Source organism: Euwallacea fornicatus, chromosome 6, assembly GCF_040115645.1.
Source record: "Euwallacea fornicatus isolate EFF26 chromosome 6, ASM4011564v1, whole genome shotgun sequence".
NCBI classification, from domain to species: Eukaryota; Metazoa; Arthropoda; class Insecta; order Coleoptera; family Curculionidae; genus Euwallacea; species Euwallacea fornicatus.
Window position 1 is genome coordinate 5,984,479 of NC_089546.1, and position 21,522 is coordinate 6,006,000.

The 21,522-nt window shown below is 36.0% G+C and overlaps 2 long non-coding RNA genes across 2 annotated transcripts; both read left to right on the top strand.

Annotated features, from left to right (window-relative positions):
- Nucleotides 1–2: 2 nt before the first annotated feature.
- Nucleotides 3–1,392, top strand: LOC136339836 (uncharacterized). Its single transcript, XR_010732215.1, has 2 exons — nucleotides 3–202; nucleotides 307–1,392. It is a non-coding gene; the product is annotated as an uncharacterized lncRNA (long non-coding RNA).
- Nucleotides 1,393–1,489: 97 nt separating this feature from the next.
- LOC136339674 (uncharacterized) lies at nucleotides 1,490–2,836 on the top strand. Its single transcript, XR_010732179.1, has 2 exons — nucleotides 1,490–1,675; nucleotides 1,900–2,836. It is a non-coding gene; the product is annotated as an uncharacterized lncRNA (long non-coding RNA).
- Nucleotides 2,837–21,522: the final 18,686 nt, after the last annotated feature.

The window sequence follows — 21,522 nt, forward strand, 5'->3', positions numbered from 1 at the left end:
AGAACGCTGTAGTAAAATATTTCTAACAATCGCATATATAGGACGTTTCAGAAATGTAGGATCAAACTTTTGCAGATTGTTCAGAGCAACAAGAAAAGACACTTGATTATAAGAATCCGTACCCGCAAACGTTTCCCTGAAGCGCTACGGCTTTATGATACTTCAAGACGGTTATGTGTGAAAATGTTTTTGTCGAATTGTAGTAAGTGTAATTTTAATTTATTTGTAGACAATAACTGCAGCAATTGTTCAAAATGTCTTTGAACTTTATCGCAGCGGTTTAAATGACACACATCGTTTCTGCAGGTTAAGCAAAATTTTTGAGAATCGTTTTGGACGACTTCGAATGCTGCAGTGATTCATGAAATTTGGTCTTGCACTGTTTTCACTGATGTTTCATAAACCGGAGACTTTACACGTCCTCACAGAAAGAAATCGGATGACCTAGGGGGCCACGGAACTGGATCGCCTGTGCCGATCTAACGTTCTCCGAACTGACGATCCAAATACTGACTGAAGAAAAGCGTGCAACCGCACCATATGTTGCAGCCACATTTGCTATATAACGTTTAACGAGATATTTTGAAGCGGTTCCGGCAGAACACCTTGTAGAAAACATCTACAGCTAGATTCCATTAAACGATTGAATAGCAGGTACGACCCAACCAAATGGTTTTCAACAATACCGGTCCACACGTTAACAAATCAAAGTTGCTGATGAGTTCCAGCGAATATCGTGTGTGGATTTTCTTCGGCCCAAATCTGGTTATTCTTACTGTCAACTTATGTAAAACTGGCTTCATCCGTCCATAAAACAAAAGGTACAAAATTAAATTGCTCAACAACCTAATGAAGCAGCCACTGACAAAACTGAATTCTTGACTGATAATCGACTCAAGTAAACCCTTGAACTTTTTGTAAATGGTATGGATAAATTTATTGTTCACGTAAAACCCACCAAATGGTAACGTGATTTATATCCATACCTCTCGTATCTTGACAACTACTAGTAGCAGGTTCATCTGGCATTTGGTAAAGGATCTATTTCTCAAAATGGATCGTTCTTGCTGTTCTTTATACATCAGTATCGTGTATGGTAGATTTTAAGGTGTTAGCCACAATAAGTTGTCGATGAACTGCAATAAAGCGTTCTTGATAAAGCAAAGCAGCAACTCCTCGTGTTGCAATTTTTTGTTGCTTCATATGCCAGATGCATATCTACCAGTTTTTGATTTGGGCAGTTCTCCATAAATATTGTTTTTTTTATTACGGATGGACATAAGTGTGGGAGGGGGCTCCTTCGATTTGTTAGAAAATTTCGTAGTTGGGAATTGGCTCACGCATATGTTTTATCATTAAACGAAACAATAAAAATTTTAATCAAATTATAAATTTTTTTTTGGATGTGATGTCCTCTGTGTACCCTTCTCGTAAACACCGCTAGATATTTTTGCGGTAATTATCCGAACATTTCGAATGACAATTATGACATTCGCGCGTCAGTAATTGGATCGCGAAAGTTCTTCGTTTGTTTTCAATAAATGAAAAGTGGAAATTAACTTGAAGTTTTAGATTTGAATCAAAAATATAATCTCATTCAAAACAGAAGCAAATAATAAGAAAGGGTATCATCCAAGTCGATCAAAAGACTATCTACGGAACCAAGAAAGAAGAGGTAAGAAAAAAAGGACACCTGTTCCTAGAGGATCTTCCAAAAAGTACTGTTTTGCAAAATATAAGCTCCCCTATTCCCGAAATTTGTGAACTAATAATAAAATTTCCCCTCCTTCAAACGCAATCAAAACTTATCATCGACATTGTCCCAAAGTAGCAGACCTCTGATAGAGGACCACATTATTTTCATCGACTATTCCCCTCTTTTTACTACAAAAACCACAGATAAAACATGTGAAACTGCAGCGTTCCACCCCGACGAAGTGAAATGGATTCTACTACCCACTACAGCAAGCAACTATGATTATTCTTCAGAGTCTTCGAGATATAGCATTGGATGGGTGCTCAATTTCTTGGATGGTGGAGAAAGTAGGGCTTTTCCACGGCTTCACGGTCTTTACCAAGGTACGTACAGTCAACTTTGGTCCATCATTTTTAATTGTAAATTAGGATAAGTAAAATTGGACTTTCTTGCGTTTCAAGCGTCAACCGTGAGCACCTCCGATTTGAGGAGCCAAAACCATTTGTAAATATTGGCTCTTACGTAGGCAACTCCAGCGGTTTCTAGCATTTCTTTTTTGTGTAAGTGTAGAGTACATTAAGCACAAGCGCGTTATTAATAACAATCACGAAATCTTGACAATTGGCGGAGTAGGTTTTGTTCGGGAAAGATGGTGACACGACGGTAAGGTGGACAGTGGTTTTGTCGTCGTCATCATCATTACAAATATCAACGACGATCAGAACGTAATAAATTGTACACGATCGTTTTTTCGTCAAAACTCCGACTTCTTTTTTCCGATAAATTTGTCTGTATTTTTAAAATAACAATATTTCTCGAGTCCTTACCGGTGGTATAAAGTGTTTCGGCCCGGAAGCACCGAAAGTTTATTCGGGCGAGGACAATATTATAATTTACCAAATAGCACTTTTTAAACCGAAACGCGAAAATTTATTTAAAATGTACGTTTCAAAACGAAAACGTTTTGTCATTAATTACAATTGAAAAGCGTTCATCTCGTGCCAGTCGTCAACGGAGAGAATATAATTCTCTTAACTAGGAGAAGATGAGAACGAAAACAAAAACCCATTGCCATTTGAATTTCTAGCGATTTCTCATCATCGGTTATTTTAAGAGTTCATTAAATTTTTTTTTGTTGGATCGTTTGTTTCATTTCTAAAACGAACAACGGATACTTTTCCTTTATCTTTTTCCCTTATCGAAGAGTTATTGATTTTTTTTTCGTCTGTGGTGCCATCTATGAACTTCGATTTTTTCTCCAACCAAATTATAGTTTCCTTCCTTATTTCACGCCCGCCATCTACCGTCTAGAGGTAGAATCTTTTACAGATTTCTTCTCATCAAAATTACAGTTTTCCTCCTTGTTTTACATGCGCCATCTACCGTCCAGGGGCAGAACCTTTTACAGATTTCTTCCCCGCCCAATTACAATTTTCCCCACTTGATTTTTCACCTGTATACCTATAGGCGTAGGAGGCGCATTTAAGACGGCCTGCGCCCCTTCAAAATCATCCCCCATCACCCCAAAAACAGGCATACGGAAGGATTGACTTGGAAAAAAAACCTATGAACTACACCACTAAACATATTAGAACATATCGAATGACAATTAAGACATTCCTTGTCAACAATCGAACCGCGAAAGTTTGTTTTGTGTTTTCATTAACAGAAAAGTGGGAATTAACTTAAAAATTTAAATTTGAAATAGAAATATAATCTCATTTAAAATTGAGAAGCAATAAATAAGAAAAGGTATCATCCCTGTGGAATGAAAGACTATCTACGGACCCAAGAAAGAAGAGGTAAGAAAAAAAAAAAGAAGCCCGTTCCTAGAGGATCTTCCAAAAAGTCCTGTTTTGCAAAGTATAGGCTCCTCTATTCCCGAAATATGAGAACTAATAATAAAATTTCCCCTCCTTCAAACGCAGTCAAAACTTATCATTGACATTGTCCCAAAGTAGCATTCCTTTCGTAGAGGACCACATTATATTCATCGATTTGTGCTCCTGCAATTGGAAATTACCCAAAACTATTCCTCTGGTTTTAGTACAGAAACCGAAGCGTTCCACCCCGACGAAGCGAAAAGAATTCCACTACCCACCACAGCAAGCAACTATCATCATCCTTCAGAGTCTTCGAGATATAGCATCTGTTGGGTCTTCAATTTCTGGGATGGTCGAGAAAGTAGGGCTTTTCCACGGCTCCACGGTCTTCACCAAGGTAGGTACAGTCAACTTTGGTCTATCATTTTCAATTACAATTTAGAACAAGTAAAATTGGACTTTCTCGCATTTCAAGTGTGAATGGGGCGCGCCTGCCTTTTCGGTGGTTTAAGCCCTAATCATTTGTCAATTTTGGCTCTTTCGAAAGCAACCACTTTTATACTTTCAAAGGTTCTCATATATTTAGCATTTATTTGGAGAAATTTGCTTATTTCATCTTAGGGTATTGTTTTATTAACAATGTGAGAAATGTTTATCGGAAGGGACTATCTATTTTAGCAAAATTACAATAATCTTTGTTTAAATTTCCATTATAGTAAATCAGTTCATACGTTGTATCACCAAGTTACATTCTATGAACGAAGACACATTATATCACCAATATTTATTTTAGCAAAATTACAATAATATTTGTTTAAATTTCCCTTATAGTAAATTAGTTGATACATCTTTATCACGGTTCTTATTTATGTGGCTACCACAATGTATCAACAACGTGTCTTTGAAATAATCCACCAACCTTTTGTAGGTAGTTTAATAATTGAAAATTGTAACATAACAACACATTTTAAATAGTGGCATAAAAAATAACAGTCATAGATAAAGAAACAGTGTTAATTAATGTACATATAATTATTTTCAGAATTTCATCCAATGGTTTTCTTTAAAAATTGTCATTTAAAGAAATCCATCATAGGTGAATAATAAACACTTAAACATTCCATTCGGGGAATTCTTCCTATGAATCGTCGTTACCTCGCTTCGTATCCGCGGTGGCGGCGACGTTGCCATTTTTGTCTCTCTCCGAAAATTGCAATAATTTTATAATTTTCACCTTCTTTCGTTATAACAAACGTTTACTTTATTTATACGAGATGTTTTTGGTATTAGAAAGTTATAATTTGGCATTGGGGAAAGATAGAAAAGATAGATTCCTCAATATATTTCGTTTCCCACATTTTAAAGCGATAAGTGCTTTAAATTCATTACACAGAGATACATACGAATGAATATGATTTTGAAGTTGTTAAAACTAAAATTACTTTGTTAATAATTGAAGCTTTATTTAGCACTGGTTAATGGAATTTGAATTTGTTAATGTAAAATAATCGATTTACAGGTAAAAATTTAACAAAAGAAGGTGAATGAGAGATGGTACAAAGGGGGTAATGAGGGGATGTTGAAGGGTTAATTTGCATTATTCGTTAATGCTAAATGACCCCCTCAACATCCACAATGATGAAAATTATTGAGGAAACCCAGTAATTTTCAGAAAAGCATTCATTGGAAGAATTCCCTTATTTTTTTGATTTCTTGCACAATCCGGCAACACTGTACGACACCGGGCCCAAAGAGGGCCCGGCAGAGAAACGGACGCAACGCAAAGATACGTGGAGAAGAAACCCTCCAGGTACCTTGACGAGGAGTCGGCCTCTCGACCGACCCCTCTTTGGGGGTCTTAACCCAATTGTTAGATCCGGCAGAACAACAACGACCACAAGCCGGAGTCGCCCCCCGGTGAACGGGCAAACGGAGGAATCATCAATGGGGCCAGCACCGATGAGGCCTTCGTTCACGACGCCCCCCGAAGAGGTGCAGCAACAAGTGCCGCTGTCGTTAACTGGTCCAGATCCCGAGGGAAAAGACGGCGACAGCCACCGAAAACTTTACTAGTCTAAGTTCTAGGATTTTGCGAGGAGACGGTTTTTTACCGGTGGTTCCATCTGCGGCCACGATAGGAATCGAACGGTACCGAAGGGCCATCTCAGAGGGAGCTGGTGCTGATCGTCACAAGTCGGAAAGTCAGCGAAAGGGAAGGTCCCAGACGGCAATTCGTTGCAATTCAATTCGACGCAATCGTCGGGAACCACCCGTTCTATCCTCACAACGTAACGAACAAAGGATTAATTCCTTGTTCTTGAATCAAAAACGGATCAATCCACTTATTTCAAGAGGAACGATCCAGATTCAAACGTTTAGAGGGAATAAAGATGACAAAAACGTCGTCGACAGAACGGGGGGTTCAATATGGGATTGGGGGCCAAATGGGGGCCGAGACGGAGGATCGGAAAAAGGGCGTTAAGGTACATCAGGTAAGAACCCAAAATAAAACTAACAGAGCAGAGAAGAGGAAAATTTGGTTCAGGTTAGCAGCAGCAGCAGCAGCAGCAGCAGCAGCAGCAGCAGCAAGGGGGCACACCATTGGGAAGTGGCTCGATATGGTTATCGAGGCTGCAGATAGGGAGGGTGTCACCTACACACGGTAGGGGGCGACTCGCTAAAATAGGTAAAAAGCAGGGTTCACAGGGCGTAGCACCTCAAATCCTGGGGACCTAGAAAGAAGATTGGCACCACCAACTTCAAGTTTAAGGTTCTCGAAGAACCTTAACGAGCAAGTAAGCAAGGGGTACAAGGAAATTTTGGGCAAAAATTTCCACATTTGCATAAATTCGCTCCTCATCAATCAATTCACACATCTAGCTTTTACAAAAGACACACTTTGATACATTTTCAGTAGGTAGGTAGGTTTAGCTCGACCAGAACTTTGACTCGAAAGAGTCTGAGTGACCAACGAAGAGACAGGATGTCATCGTTTGCCCCCTTTAGCAAACACTGAACACGTAACATGTTTTTTACAAGGGTTCTCTACGACGAGATCAAGGGGGGCCAGGGACACATCGAAGTTTCATCGACATGGACTCTGTCAGCAGGAACAGGGAGTTGGTATTTGTTAATAATTTTTTAGTAACTCTTTTTTAGCAGCAGAAATGGCATTCGGTAAATTCGTAAGGTGCATTTGGCGTAAGCAAGGTAAAAAGGAGCAGAGAGCAGAACTTGCCGGAGAAGAAAATATCCAAGGTAAGCACAGAAATTTGATTTTAATTTGAATGTCGAATGCTTATTTCCAACAAGGTACGAGTAAAAAATTATTATTATTATGGTACAGCAGTAGGGTCTCTGTACAGGGAACTAATTTAGAAAGGGCCTCATCAATTGTTGTTAGAATGCAGTCAGAAAAAATTCAAAATACAACAGTAATACAAAGTGTGTATTATATTAATAACTGAATTTTTTAATTGAAAAAGTAGGCATTCATCCATTTTAACAATAAAAAATCTTCAAATTTAGTTTTTTTTTTAATTTTATAGGGAACGTAAGAAGCTGTAAAATATAGACACATAAAAGGAATAATTTTTTTTAACTTCAAGTTTTTATAGATATTATTTTTTATCAATTTTTTTAGTATCATCGCATCATAAAGATGTATTATTTTTTCTTTAAACAAATTATAAAGTGTAGGATCTTTCCTTTCATTTCTTACGCAGCTATTTTAACAAAAACCATTATTTACAACAAGTAGATAGTTTACTATATTTCAGTAGAAAGTTCAACTTAGAGAGAATTTTTACTTGTATATTATTATTGTTTTGGTAAACATATACACATTCATACACTGACTCATTTGTTTCAGAGGTAGTCCGTAAAAAGTTTATCAAAGGTACGATTCCATTTTCGATGAAAATGTGTAGTTTATACAGCTCTATAATTTTAAAAAAATCGGGGCTAAACCGCACAATTAATAAAACTAATGCAAATTAGGGGACAGGTTTAAATTAACATTTTTTCATAAAATATGAGAAGGAACCTTCTCTTAAAATTAATGACATCACTTAAGTTACACCCAACATGTACATTTCTTTTAATATTTATTTACAGTGTATTTCCTAAAGGTAAGGAAAATGTTTTGTTTCCTAGATACAAGGTGATAAATGTTTTATACGAAATTTATCAAAACTTACAGCTATAGTTTCCCACTGGATTATTTAAAATGAATTAATTTTAAAATTTCCTAAAACTGTTGAAGAACAAAATACTTAAAATTACTCAGAGAACAATTCAACCTCTAACTACTAATTCACCTATTATTATGTAGGAAACACACGGTAAATACACACATTTGATTCTGGAGGTAAGATCACCTACATTATTACCAAAACGTCCATTCAAAAAATAATTTTTATTCTCTTCTTCATTCCTTTAAATATTTGCATCGTTTGCATCGAAGTACCAAACACCAAACACCCTGTAGATTTACAGTTTGCATTAAGAAATAATTCCAATACTTCACCTTATTATTTTTTTTTTGTAAATGCACAAATGTTAATACAAGCCTTTTTAGGTTAACCAAAGGATATAAAAGAAGAAGGAGGAGGAGGAGAAGGAGGAGAATACGACGGCAGCAGCAGCAGCACAAAGACAAAAAACAACAGCAACATAACTTCGAGACTCTGCAGTGGATAAGGAGGATTTAAACAAGAACAGAAAGAAGATTTTCTCACAGTCGATTCACGTCACCTACAGAGAAGGAATATCATAGGTACAAGATCGTTCACGCCATTTGACAATAAGTTTTCAGTAATTTCAAAACTCATCATAGTATTTTGTAAAAACATAACTTCAATACTTTAATCTCTCTAACGTTCAAGTCGATTACAATACATTCCACAGAGTCTGATATGGCGTCAACGACCCTGTATTTTATTTCGTATTTAAGTTTAGATTAAGCGTTTTCCGGGGTAGTCATCATTCGAGTTAGCAACAAACTTTTAAAGAACGGATCGGGTGAATAATCCTCCCTCACACCCTCACACAAGGGGCGAGTCTCAAGTAGGAGTTTTCTTTTTCTTTTTCTTTTTCTTTTCTTAATACGAATCTTCAGGTTAAATTTATTAGAAATCCGAAATATCAAAAACAACTCAAAACGACTTCTTTACCACTCCAAAACAATCATTCCGTTCCATACTTTTTGGACAAGACGCCAAACTTTTATCTACCGCGACATAGGAACTATTTTAACTAATATAAGTTCAGTCCATTTCCACAAGATTAAGCGAAAACACGATCTTTACAAAATATCACACATTAAGGGTCATTTAAATAGTTTTGAACTTTTTAACTTGAAATTTTAATGTGAATTAAAAGAAACACTTCACAAACTCACTTTAAAAATGATTTTTTTCAAATTATTAAAAATAGGGTTTTGACACCAAACAAGACAACAAGACAAATAAGATAATTTTTACACCTACTAAATAAAACTAGAAGAGAATAAAAAACAGGAATGAAAATGTCCCATGTAGAACTTAAGATTTATATAATAACAACAACAATAATTAAAAATCACAGTCAGTATTTTAGAACGAGCAGGATATTCGGGTGGTTTTTGAGATTTCTCTTAACTTTTCGAAGTCGACATCGCGACACAAATCGAAAACTCCCACTCAAGACGTATTTCGCATATACACGGTGTAGCGTCTGGTATTAGTTGGCGAACCTCGGCTAACCGGAGATATTCGAAAAGTGACTTTTGCAACAATAATTCAGGCATACGTTAACAAAATTTTGTAGCGACGTATAGCTCGATTAAGCTAACATCTAACATTCGCCAAGGTTCGGGAAACGTAAAAAATGGGAGCCAAAGTACACGTTTTCCTCGTAACTTTTTCTTTTCTAATTTTTTCGATCGTTCGGCTCTCTAACAATTCACTCGGTCGTTCATTTATATTTATTTGGATTTCTTCATCGTTATAATAATTTAGATTCGCAAGTTACTTTACAAGTTACCTTAGAAAATATGTCAGTTTAAGATACCTTCTCTAACAGAACCAGAACGATTTCATTTTTTTTTATATTCAAGTCGAGAACGTAGTTTCAAAATATACATATACACACACATATTTGCCGGGTTACTATTACATTTATCAGGTTATTATTAATTTGCCAGGTCACTATTATATTTTTCGGGTTTTTCTTTTAATTTTTTTCACGAAACGGTTTAAAGCTACTCATACTGAAGGGTACTAGTAGCAAGGACGAGACTATTAGTTCTCACTTTTATATAATTCACGTAATTTTTATTTTTTCTTTTTTAATTGAAAGCTATACGTCACTGCAAGGTTTCATCAGGGTAAATTCAGTAATTCAAAAGACATTCGAATAATACCGTCGATTACACGATTCGAAAAGAAACGACTAAGACACTTTAAGCAGCAATCCACCAACGGGTATTAGTAGTGTTAAGTCACCAATCTAGATTTTTAGAACAATCGCAACGAAAAAACCGCAACCCATCACTCCTCCTTTCTTTCTTTTTTTGTTCCTAGGGAATCGGTAGTCTTTTCTCTCAGGTCATTCTTTCTAATCTTCCTCTCTAGTTTCGTTTTACACGACGGGTTCTGTTCTTTTTCCAAACCCAAAACCAAAGCATCCAAATCAGTGATCTATTTCGGATTGTTTTTGAACTATTTATCGTAAACACGTCAAGTCGCCGACACACATTTATTTATATTTCTCGCATAGATTCACGGAACATCTCAGTTAAATTTGAAGTTCAAACAAACATATTTAAAAAAATGTACATACAAGCAAGCCTTCAAAGTTAACATTAACTCAATCTACGCGATTCTCCGTTAACTAACTAACTCATGTTAAAAAATGTTAACCAAGCAAAACGGTTCTAGAAATTACGGATTTCAAATAACTATTCAAAATTAACCAAGATGACTTCCGATTTCAGGTTACATATTCAATCTCGCAACATTACGTAATTTTACAGTTTTTTTAAATTCTTCCATTCTTCCTTTATTTTTGTTTCTTTACTTTTTCCACATTTCACATAGTGGTTCAAATATTATTGCAACATAACTTTCCGTATAAACGGTAAGAATTATCAAAGGGACAGTTTAATTAATTACATACGTCGACAACTTAACGTGTTTATAGTAGATAGGGAAGAGAAGAACATTTAAAAAAAGTGACCTGGCGATAAGTGAAAGGAAGGCAATGACTTTTTTTTTTAATTCAAACATGAGATTATAGGTAATCGACTATTTTTTGAGTGCTCATTTTAGGTTTGGCTTACGAAGTGCGAAGTACGTCCGGGTCAGGTGGAACAGGGGGCAAGGAGGGGATATCAGAAAAAATAGTTCGGAAAGGACCGGACTTTCCAAATTAACAGATCTTTTTCTTTGCGATGGTTCTAGAAATTTAGGATTAGCGACTTTATACCAACTAGGGTTTTAAAGTGTAATCGTCGTTTTTCTTTTAACTAAAAAACTAAGACGGCAAAGAAAGTGTAATCAACAGGAATATCGTTCGAGAGCTTTGAATTTCTGCACGTTGCTAACATAAGCACTTACTCTTTTATTTCGGTAGCGGATCGAGACACTACGCAATTTTCGACAAACAGGGTGATTTTAGATAAGTGGGACAGGCAAAGATCTACAAAAAAAAACATTCAAACAAAGTCTTCTTTATTTTCGGGGCTTCAACTTTTTATAATGTAAATTTGTTTTTTTAAGATCAACTTCATTTTTTCAAACGTAACAATTTTTTTTTTGGAGATGCGAATTCTTTATCGGCAGTAAAAATATTTTTCCTCGAAACATTTTTTTGCTAAAAGTAACGAAATTTACAATTATAACAGACACTAAAAAAAATATTTGATAAAACTTTATTAATTTTGTAGTAAATTAAAATTTATCACAAGAAAAATGAGTCCAACAGACGTCGGTTTTTTACGAAACGATCGTTTAGTATTTTCCAGCATTTCAGTCGTAAAGTTTCGACAAGAGTTTTTTTATTCGAATTTTCGGGTCTTCGGTACTCGACCATAAACTACTTTTTTTTTCAACGATCCCACAAAAAAAATCTGGTGATCAGGCGAGCCAGTTAACTTCACTAACATGCCCAATCCATCTTTGTGGGAAAGTGCATTTAAAATTTTTTCCACATTTCGTAACATAAGGAGCGGTAACTTTTTTTTTTTTTAACAAATTTGATAAAATTGGACTCTAGCGTTCGCGAGATAAGAGTTTGGTATTATTTATTGTGAATTTGATTACTTTTTTGCCAAAAATAATTTTTTTACTGCCAATAAAGAATTCGAACCTCCAAAAAAAATTGGGTGTGAAATTTTGAAAAAAGGAAGGTGACCCAAAAGACTGGTGAAGGTGACTTAAAAAAAAATGACATTAAAAGTTGGGGTACCGGAAATATTCAGACTTCTTCATTTTCGGCACTTCAACTTTCTCATTTATCGACATCGTCAAAAGTCGAGGTACCGAAAATAAAGGGGGTCTCAATATTTTCCTTTATTTTCAGTAGATCTTCCCGGTTACAAGATATTCGCTCGTTTCACTTATCTAGAATCATCACCGCCTACGATTCATTTTTATTTTATCCATTATTATTTTTTCCTTCTCTTTAATTTATCATTTCTTTTAATTTTTATACATACTAACCAACAAAAGACACCAAGCACCAGACTACAATTAATTATACGATACCGACGAATTCACAGACCACTCTCGTCCCATCCCGATCGCGGTATCGCGGTATCTTCACCCCTTTTCATAGAAACAAACGCCCTAAAGACCGAACATAGACACAAACACTATTATTCACCGACATACATATGTATTTTTTTAAATATTTTTATTAATGTTTTTATTCGATTCGTATAATTCGTATTACTTATTTATTAATTAGTTTTTTTAATTCATTTTAACTTTTTTATTATTCATTTTTTTTTAATTTGATTTGTAAGTGTATTACATACAGGATCATTCAGATTCGACGCTCATCGTTGAGATCTCAGCAACCGTAAGAGATACGAGGTGGGTCAAATCGGGACGAAGTCGTACAATTCGGAGCTTAGGAAAATTCCCATTACTTCCGGAGATATCCGAAAAGACCGAAATTTTGAAAACGCATTTATTTTCTGAAGTTATTTGGTTATTGGAAAAGATAATTAACAACGAATGGCACATTATAATCGCCACCTTTTTTGAATTTTAACGAAATGACGTATCAAACATAAACGTTTTCTTAAATTTATTAACTCGAAACGTCACAACAAAGTATCCTCGTTCTTGTTTTTCAAAGCACTCTTAGCGAAATCATTTTGTTTAATATTTTCATCAAATTGCAGGTTGCAGGAAATCTAAACGTGAAATTTCAAACACGACTTAAGTATTTTCTAGAAGATGAAAAGTGGCAATTATAACGTTCCTTTCGGAATATTCCAAATCGTATAACTTCGCCCCCATTTAACCCGCCTCGTATCTCTCACGGTTACTTGGATCTCGACGACGAGCGTCGAATCTGAATAACCCCGTATATATATATACACGTCGGAGATTTATCAGTCCTCAAGTCTAGAAATGTAAAATTTGAGTTGGCAATAAGGGCCATTCGTGAAAACCAGGACGAACAGGTGCCATTGGAAATGGAACGGGAATCGCGAAGAAGACAATAATTAAAAAAAAGAAGGAAGGTAGCCGTCGAGCAGTAGTGAATTCGTGAGCCTCGTTTTTATTTTTTTACCATACCAAACTTCACACACGGCCCCCCTTAATCGCGTCGGTAATAGTGACTAGTGACCTCGTTCGACAGTGCTTCATCTCCACGATAAACCCGTCAACCTGCTCTGCTCTTCAGCCTCATTGCTAACTCAAATTTTACATTAAAAACTTAAGAACTAACAAATCTCCGACATATATATGTCAGAAGAAAGAAACTTCTTCTTATAGCGAAAACAAAAAAACACAAGTTTGTGAGGGACTTCTTTATTTGCCAACGATTGAGAATGGAATGCCCCCTCGCAAGGTGTCGGAGTCATTCCCCGGGTATCTGTTTTTCCCAGCCAATAAACCTGCCATACCATCCACATTCTTCCCACGTTTCCTCTTTATCTTTTAACGTAACGATCTACTTTTACAAGTACAAGTTTAGTCCATTTCCAAGGGAACACTCATAGGTGCTTGTGACATACCACATATGCCCAAGGATAAGATATAACACTACCCTTGCAAGGTGGCAGGTTTATTGGTTGCTTTGAGTGAATTAATAACTAACCCCGTGTCACTTTACTTTATGAAAGCTACATATACATATTTTTTAAAATATTTTTATTAATGTATTTTTTATTTGATTTGTATAATTTGTATTACATATTAATATTTTTAATTTCTTATTTCTTTCTTTTAATTATTATTTTATTTTTTACTCTTTTTCTTTATATTAATTTTTTTCTCTTTCTTTTTTATCATCTTTTATTTTTTAATCCTTATTCTTTTTCTTTGTGTTATTATCATTTTTTTAAAATTTATTGTTTTCTCTTGATCATTTTTTAGTTGTTGCTACTTATTGTTTTCTTAATTTTTCCTCTTTCTAATTTTTATATTTTATTCTTTTTCTTTATTTATCATTTCTTTTTATTTTAAATATTTTTATTTTTTCTTTACTTTTTTTCATTGTTCATTTTCTTTTATTATTAATTTTCTTTACTTTATTTTTTATTCTCTCTTTTTTATCATGTTTAATTTTTATATTTTTCGCTTTCGTTTTTATAATCTTCTTTTCTTTACCGTTTTAATTGTTCATTTTCTTTTCTTAATTTTAATTTTTTTCCTTTGTTTTTATTATTCATGTTCCTTTCTTAATTTTTCATTTTTAAATTTTTATGTTTTTCTTTCGTTTTTCTTTTCGTTTTTTTTTCTCTTTACTTATTTTCATTGTTCATTTTCGTTTCTTAATTTTTATTCTTTCTCTTTTCTTTATTTTTATTATCAGTGTTTTTATTCATTTAATTTTTTTTCTTTATTTAGATTTCTAACTTTCGTTCCTTAATTTTTTAATTCATTTTTTTCTTTTATGTTTTTAATTGATTATTTCATTTCTTAATTTTTTTTATTCTTTCTTTTTTTATTATTTTCTTTTTAATTATTTTTTTTTGTTTAATTGTTTTTTAATTCATATTACTTTTATTCTTTCGTTATCATTATCATTTTTTCGTTATTATTATTTTTGTATATTTATTTAATTTCATCTTTATTGTTCTTTTTTGTTATATTTCTTTTCTTTTATTTATTCTTTTTATTAATATAAGGGTTTTTTTTTTTTTTTTTTAATTGTTATTTGTTTATTTATTGTTATATTTGTTGTTTGTGGAATTGTGTGTGTGAAATAAGAAACAATGAAAATGCCTCCAGTTGTTTTACTTAGCATTAAGAACCCGGGTTGGTAAGAAATGAAACTAAAAGTAAGTCAGGTTAGTTCAGAAAACACAAAACAACAACCCGGGTTAGTTCAAAAAAAAAAAGCTCAGGTTAGTTCAGAAAATGGAAAAATAGAAACGAATCCACGCCAAATTGAAAAATACATTTTGAACTATTCTAACTGATAGAATAATTTACAAAGTATACTAGTTCAGGTTAGTTCAGGTTAGTTCAGGTTAGTTCAGGTTAGTTCAGGTTAGTTCAGGTTAGTTCAGGTTAGTTCAGGTTAGTTCAGGTTAGTTCAGGTTAGTTCAGGTTAGTTCAGGTTAGTTCAGGTTAGTTCAGGTTAGTTCAGGTTAGTTCAGGTTAGTTCAGGTTAGTTCAGGTTAGTTCAGGTTAGTTCAGGTTAGTTCAGGTTAGTTCAGGTTAGTTCAGGTTAGTTCAGGTTAGTTCAGGTTAGTTCAGGTTAGTTCAGGTTAGTTCAGGTTAGTTCAGGTTAGTTCAGGTTAGTTCAGGTTAGTTCAGGTTAGTTCAGGTTAGTTCAGGTTAGTTCAGGTTAGTTCAGGTTAGTTCAGGTTAGTTCAGGTTAGTTCAGGTTAGTTCAGGTTAGTTCAGGTTAGTTCAGGTTAGTTCAGGTTAGTTCAGGTTAGTTCAGGTTAGTTCAGGTTAGTTCAGGTTAGTTCAGGTTAGTTCAGGTTAGTTCAGGTTAGTTCAGGTTAGTTCAGGTTAGTTCAGGTTAGTTCAGGTTAGTTCAGGTTAGTTCAGGTTAGTTCAGGTTAGTTCAGGTTAGTTCAGGTTAGTTCAGGTTAGTTCAGGTTAGTTCAGGTTAGTTCAGGTTAGTTCAGGTTAGTTCAGGTTAGTTCAGGTTAGTTCAGGTTAGTTCAGGTTAGTTCAGGTTAGTTCAGGTTAGTTCAGGTTAGTTCAGGTTAGTTCAGGTTAGTTCAGGTTAGTTCAGGTTAGTTCAGGTTAGTTCAGGTTAGTTCAGGTTAGTTCAGGTTAGTTCAGGTTAGTTCAGGTTAGTTCAGGTTAGTTCAGGTTAGTTCAGGTTAGTTCAGGTTAGTTCAGGTTAGTTCAGGTTAGTTCAGGTTAGTTCAGGTTAGTTCAGGTTAGTTCAGGTTAGTTCAGGTTAGTTCAGGTTAGTTCAGGTTAGTTCAGGTTAGTTCAGGTTAGTTCAGGTTAGTTCAGGTTAGTTCAGGTTAGTTCAGGTTAGTTCAGGTTAGTTCAGGTTAGTTCAGGTTAGTTCAGGTTAGTTCAGGTTAGTTCAGGTTAGTTCAGGTTAGTTCAGGTTAGTTCAGGTTAGTTCAGGTTAGTTCAGGTTAGTTCAGGTTAGTTCAGGTTAGTTCAGGTTAGTTCAGGTTAGTTCAGGTTAGTTCAGGTTAGTTCAGGTTAGTTCAGGTTAGTTCAGGTTAGTTCAGGTTAGTTCAGGTTAGTTCAGGTTAGTTCAGGTTAGTTCAGGTTAGTTCAGGTTAGTTCAGGTTAGTTCAGGTTAGTTCAGGTTAGTTCAGGTTAGTTCAGGTTAGTTCAGGTTAGTTCAGGTTAGTTCAGGTTAGTTCAGGTTAGTTCAGGTTAGTTCAGGTTAGTTCAGGTTAGTTCAGGTTAGTTCAGGTTAGTTCAGGTTAGTTCAGGTTAGTTCAGGTTAGTTCAGGTTAGTTCAGGTTAGTTCAGGTTAGTTCAGGTTAGTTCAGGTTAGTTCAGGTTAGTTCAGGTTAGTTCAGGTTAGTTCAGGTTAGTTCAGGTTAGTTCAGGTTAGTTCAGGTTAGTTCAGGTTAGTTCAGGTTAGTTCAGGTTAGTTCAGGTTAGTTCAGGTTAGTTCAGGTTAGTTCAGGTTAGTTCAGGTTAGTTCAGGTTAGTTCAGGTTAGTTCAGGTTAGTTCAGGTTAGTTCAGGTTAGTTCAGGTTAGTTCAGGTTAGTTCAGGTTAGTTCAGGTTAGTTCAGGTTAGTTCAGGTTAGTTCAGGTTAGTTCAGGTTAGTTCAGGTTAGTTCAGGTTAGTTCAGGTTAGTTCAGGTTAGTTCAGGTTAGTTCAGGTTAGTTCAGGTTAGTTCAGGTTAGTTCAGGTTAGTTCAGGTTAGTTCAGGTTAGTTCAGGTTAGTTCAGGTTAGTTCAGGTTAGTTCAGGTTAGTTCAGGTTAGTTCAGGTTAGTTCAGGTTAGTTCAGGTTAGTTCAGGTTAGTTCAGGTTAGTTCAGGTTAGTTCAGGTTAGTTCAGGTTAGTTCAGGTTAGTTCAGGTTAGTTCAGGTTAGTTCAGGTTAGTTCAGGTTAGTTCAGGTTAGTTCAGGTTAGTTCAGGTTAGTTCAGGTTAGTTCAGGTTAGTTCAGGTTAGTTCAGGTTAGTTCAGGTTAGTTCAGGTTAGTTCAGGTTAGTTCAGGTTAGTTCAGGTTAGTTCAGGTTAGTTCAGGTTAGTTCAGGTTAGTTCAGGTTAGTTCAGGTTAGTTCAGGTTAGTTCAGGTTAGTTCAGGTTAGTTCAGGTTAGTTCAGGTTAGTTCAGGTTAGTTCAGGTTAGTTCAGGTTAGTTCAGGTTAGTTCAGGTTAGTTCAGGTTAGTTCAGGTTAGTTCAGGTTAGTTCAGGTTAGTTCAGGTTAGTTCAGGTTAGTTCAGGTTAGTTCAGGTTAGTTCAGGTTAGTTCAGGTTAGTTCAGGTTAGTTCAGGTTAGTTCAGGTTAGTTCAGGTTAGTTCAGGTTAGTTCAGGTTAGTTCAGGTTAGTTCAGGTTAGTTCAGGTTAGTTCAGGTTAGTTCAGGTTAGTTCAGGTTAGTTCAGGTTAGTTCAGGTTAGTTCAGGTTAGTTCAGGTTAGTTCAGGTTAGTTCAGGTTAGTTCAGGTTAGTTCAGGTTAGTTCAGGTTAGTTCAGGTTAGTTCAGGTTAGTTCAGGTTAGTTCAGGTTAGTTCAGGTTAGTTCAGGTTAGTTCAGGTTAGTTCAGGTTAGTTCAGGTTAGTTCAGGTTAGTTCAGGTTAGTTCAGGTTAGTTCAGGTTAGTTCAGGTTAGTTCAGGTTAGTTCAGGTTAGTTCAGGTTAGTTCAGGTTAGTTCAGGTTAGTTCAGGTTAGTTCAGGTTAGTTCAGGTTAGTTCAGGTTAGTTCAGGTTAGTTCAGGTTAGTTCAGGTTAGTTCAGGTTAGTTCAGGTTAGTTCAGGTTAGTTCAGGTTAGTTCAGGTTAGTTCAGGTTAGTTCAGGTTAGTTCAGGTTAGTTCAGGTTAGTTCAGGTTAGTTCAGGTTAGTTCAGGTTAGTTCAGGTTAGTTCAGGTTAGTTCAGGTTAGTTCAGGTTAGTTCAGGTTAGTTCAGGTTAGTTCAGGTTAGTTCAGGTTAGTTCAGGTTAGTTCAGGTTAGTTCAGGTTAGTTCAGGTTAGTTCAGGTTAGTTCAGGTTAGTTCAGGTTAGTTCAGGTTAGTTCAGGTTAGTTCAGGTTAGTTCAGGTTAGTTCAGGTTAGTTCAGGTTAGTTCAGGTTAGTTCAGGTTAGTTCAGGTTAGTTCAGGTTAGTTCAGGTTAGTTCAGGTTAGTTCAGGTTAGTTCAGGTTAGTTCAGGTTAGTTCAGGTTAGTTCAGGTTAGTTCAGGTTAGTTCAGGTTAGTTCAGGTTAGTTCAGGTTAGTTCAGGTTAGTTCAGGTTAGTTCAGGTTAGTTCAGGTTAGTTCAGGTTAGTTCAGGTTAGTTCAGGTTAGTTCAGGTTAGTTCAGGTTAGTTCAGGTTAGTTCAGGTTAGTTCAGGTTAGTTCAGGTTAGTTCAGGTTAGTTCAGGTTAGTTCAGGTTAGTTCAGGTTAGTTCAGGTTAGTTCAGGTTAGTTCAGGTTAGTTCAGGTTAGTTCAGGTTAGTTCAGGTTAGTTCAGGTTAGTTCAGGTTAGTTCAGGTTAGTTCAGGTTAGTTCAGGTTAGTTCAGGTTAGTTCAGGTTAGTTCAGGTTAGTTCAGGTTAGTTCAGGTTAGTTCAGGTTAGTTCAGGTTAGTTCAGGTTAGTTCAGGTTAGTTCAGGTTAGTTCAGGTTAGTTCAGGTTAGTTCAGGTTAGTTCAGGTTAGTTCAGGTTAGTTCAGGTTAGTTCAGGTTAGTTCAGGTTAGTTCAGGTTAGTTCAGGTTAGTTCAGGTTAGTTCAGGTTAGTTCAGGTTAGTTCAGGTTAGTTCAGGTTAGTTCAGGTTAGTTCAGGTTAGTTCAGGTTAGTTCAGGTTAGTTCAGGTTAGTTCAGGTTAGTTCAGGTTAGTTCAGGTTAGTTCAGGTTAGTTCAGGTTAGTTCAGGTTAGTTCAGGTTAGTTCAGGTTAGTTCAGGTTAGTTCAGGTTAGTTCAGGTTAGTTCAGGTTAGTTCAGGTTAGTTCAGGTTAGTTCAGGTTAGTTCAGGTTAGTTCAGGTTAGTTCAGGTTAGTTCAGGTTAGTTCAGGTTAGTTCAGGTTAGTTCAGGTTAGTTCAGGTTAGTTCAGGTTAGTTCAGGTTAGTTCAGGTTAGTTCAGGTTAGTTCAGGTTAGTTCAGGTTAGTTCAGGTTAGTTCAGGTTAGTTCAGGTTAGTTCAGGTTAGTTCAGGTTAGTTCAGGTTAGTTCAGGTTAGTTCAGGTTAGTTCAGGTTAGTTCAGGTTAGTTCAGGTTAGTTCAGGTTAGTTCAGGTTAGTTCAGGTTAGTTCAGGTTAGTTCAGGTTAGTTCAGGTTAGTTCAGGTTAGTTCAGGTTAGTTCAGGTTAGTTCAGGTTAGTTCAGGTTAGTTCAGGTTAGTTCAGGTTAGTTCAGGTTAGTTCAGGTTAGTTCAGGTTAGTTCAGGTTAGTTCAGGTTAGTTCAGGTTAGTTCAGGTTAGTTCAGGTTAGTTCAGGTTAGTTCAGGTTAGTTCAGGTTAGTTCAGGTTAGTTCAGGTTAGTTCAGGTTAGTTCAGGTTAGTTCAGGTTAGTTCAGGTTAGTTCAGGTTAGTTCAGGTTAGTTCAGGTTAGTTCAGGTTAGTTCAGGTTAGTTCAGGTTAGTTCAGGTTAGTTCAGGTTAGTTCAGGTTAGTTCAGGTTAGTTCAGGTTAGTTCAGGTTAGTTCAGGTTAGTTCAGGTTAGTTCAGGTTAGTTCAGGTTAGTTCAGGTTAGTTCAGGTTAGTTCAGGTTAGTTCAGGTTAGTTCAGGTTAGTTCAGGTTAGTTCAGGTTAGTTCAGGTTAGTTCAGGTTAGTTCAGGTTAGTTCAGGTTAGTTCAGGTTAGTTCAGGTTAGTTCAGGTTAGTTCAGGTTAGTTCAGGTTAGTTCAGGTTAGTTCAGGTTAGTTCAGGTTAGTTCAGGTTAGTTCAGGTTAGTTCAGGTTAGTTCAGGTTAGTTCAGGTTAGTTCAGGTTAGTTCAGGTTAGTTCAGGTTAGTTCAGGTTAGTTCAGGTTAGTTCAGGTTAGTTCAGGTTAGTTCAGGTTAGTTCAGGTTAGTTCAGGTTAGTTCAGGTTAGTTCAGGTTAGTTCAGGTTAGTTCAGGTTAGTTCAGGTTAGTTCAGGTTAGTTCAGGTTAGTTCAGGTTAGTTCAGGTTAGTTCAGGTTAGTTCAGGTTAGTTCAGGTTAGTTCAGGTTAGTTCAGGTTAGTTCAGGTTAGTTCAGGTTAGTTCAGGTTAGTTCAGGTTAGTTCAGGTTAGTTCAGGTTAGTTCAGGTTAGTTCAGGTTAGTTCAGGTTAGTTCAGGTTAGTTCAGGTTAGTTCAGGTTAGTTCAGGTTAGTTCAGGTTAGTTCAGGTTAGTTCAGGTTAGTTCAGGTTAGTTCAGGTTAGTTCAGGTTAGTTCAGGTTAGTTCAGGTTAGTTCAGGTTAGTTCAGGTTAGTTCAGGTTAGTTCAGGTTAGTTCAGGTTAGTTCAGGTTAGTTCAGGTTAGTTCAGGTTAGTTCAGGTTAGTTCAGGTTAGTTCAGGTTAGTTCAGGTTAGTTCAGGTTAGTTCAGGTTAGTTCAGGTTAGTTCAGGTTAGTTCAGGTTAGTTCAGGTTAGTTCAGGTTAGTTCAGGTTAGTTCAGGTTAGTTCAGGTTAGTTCAGGTTAGTTCAGGTTAGTTCAGGTTAGTTCAGGTTAGTTCAGGTTAGTTCAGGTTAGTTCAGGTTAGTTCAGGTTAGTTCAGGTTAGTTCAGGTTAGTTCAGGTTAGTTCAGGTTAGTTCAGGTTAGTTCAGGTTAGTTCAGGTTAGTTCAGGTTAGTTCAGGTTAGTTCAGGTTAGTTCAGGTTAGTTCAGGTTAGTTCAGGTTAGTTCAGGTTAGTTCAGGTTAGTTCAGGTTAGTTCAGGTTAGTTCAGGTTAGTTCAGGTTAGTTCAGGTTAGTTCAGGTTAGTTCAGGTTAGTTCAGGTTAGTTCAGGTTAGTTCAGGTTAGTTCAGGTTAGTTCAGGTTAGTTCAGGTTAGTTCAGGTTAGTTCAGGTTAGTTCAGGTTAGTTCAGGTTAGTTCAGGTTAGTTCAGGTTAGTTCAGGTTAGTTCAGGTTAGTTCAGGTTAGTTCAGGTTAGTTCAGGTTAGTTCAGGTTAGTTCAGGTTAGTTCAGGTTAGTTCAGGTTAGTTCAGGTTAGTTCAGGTTAGTTCAGGTTAGTTCAGGTTAGTTCAGGTTAGTTAGTTCAGGTTAGTTCAGGTTAGTTCAGGTTAGTTCAGGTTAGTTCAGGGTTA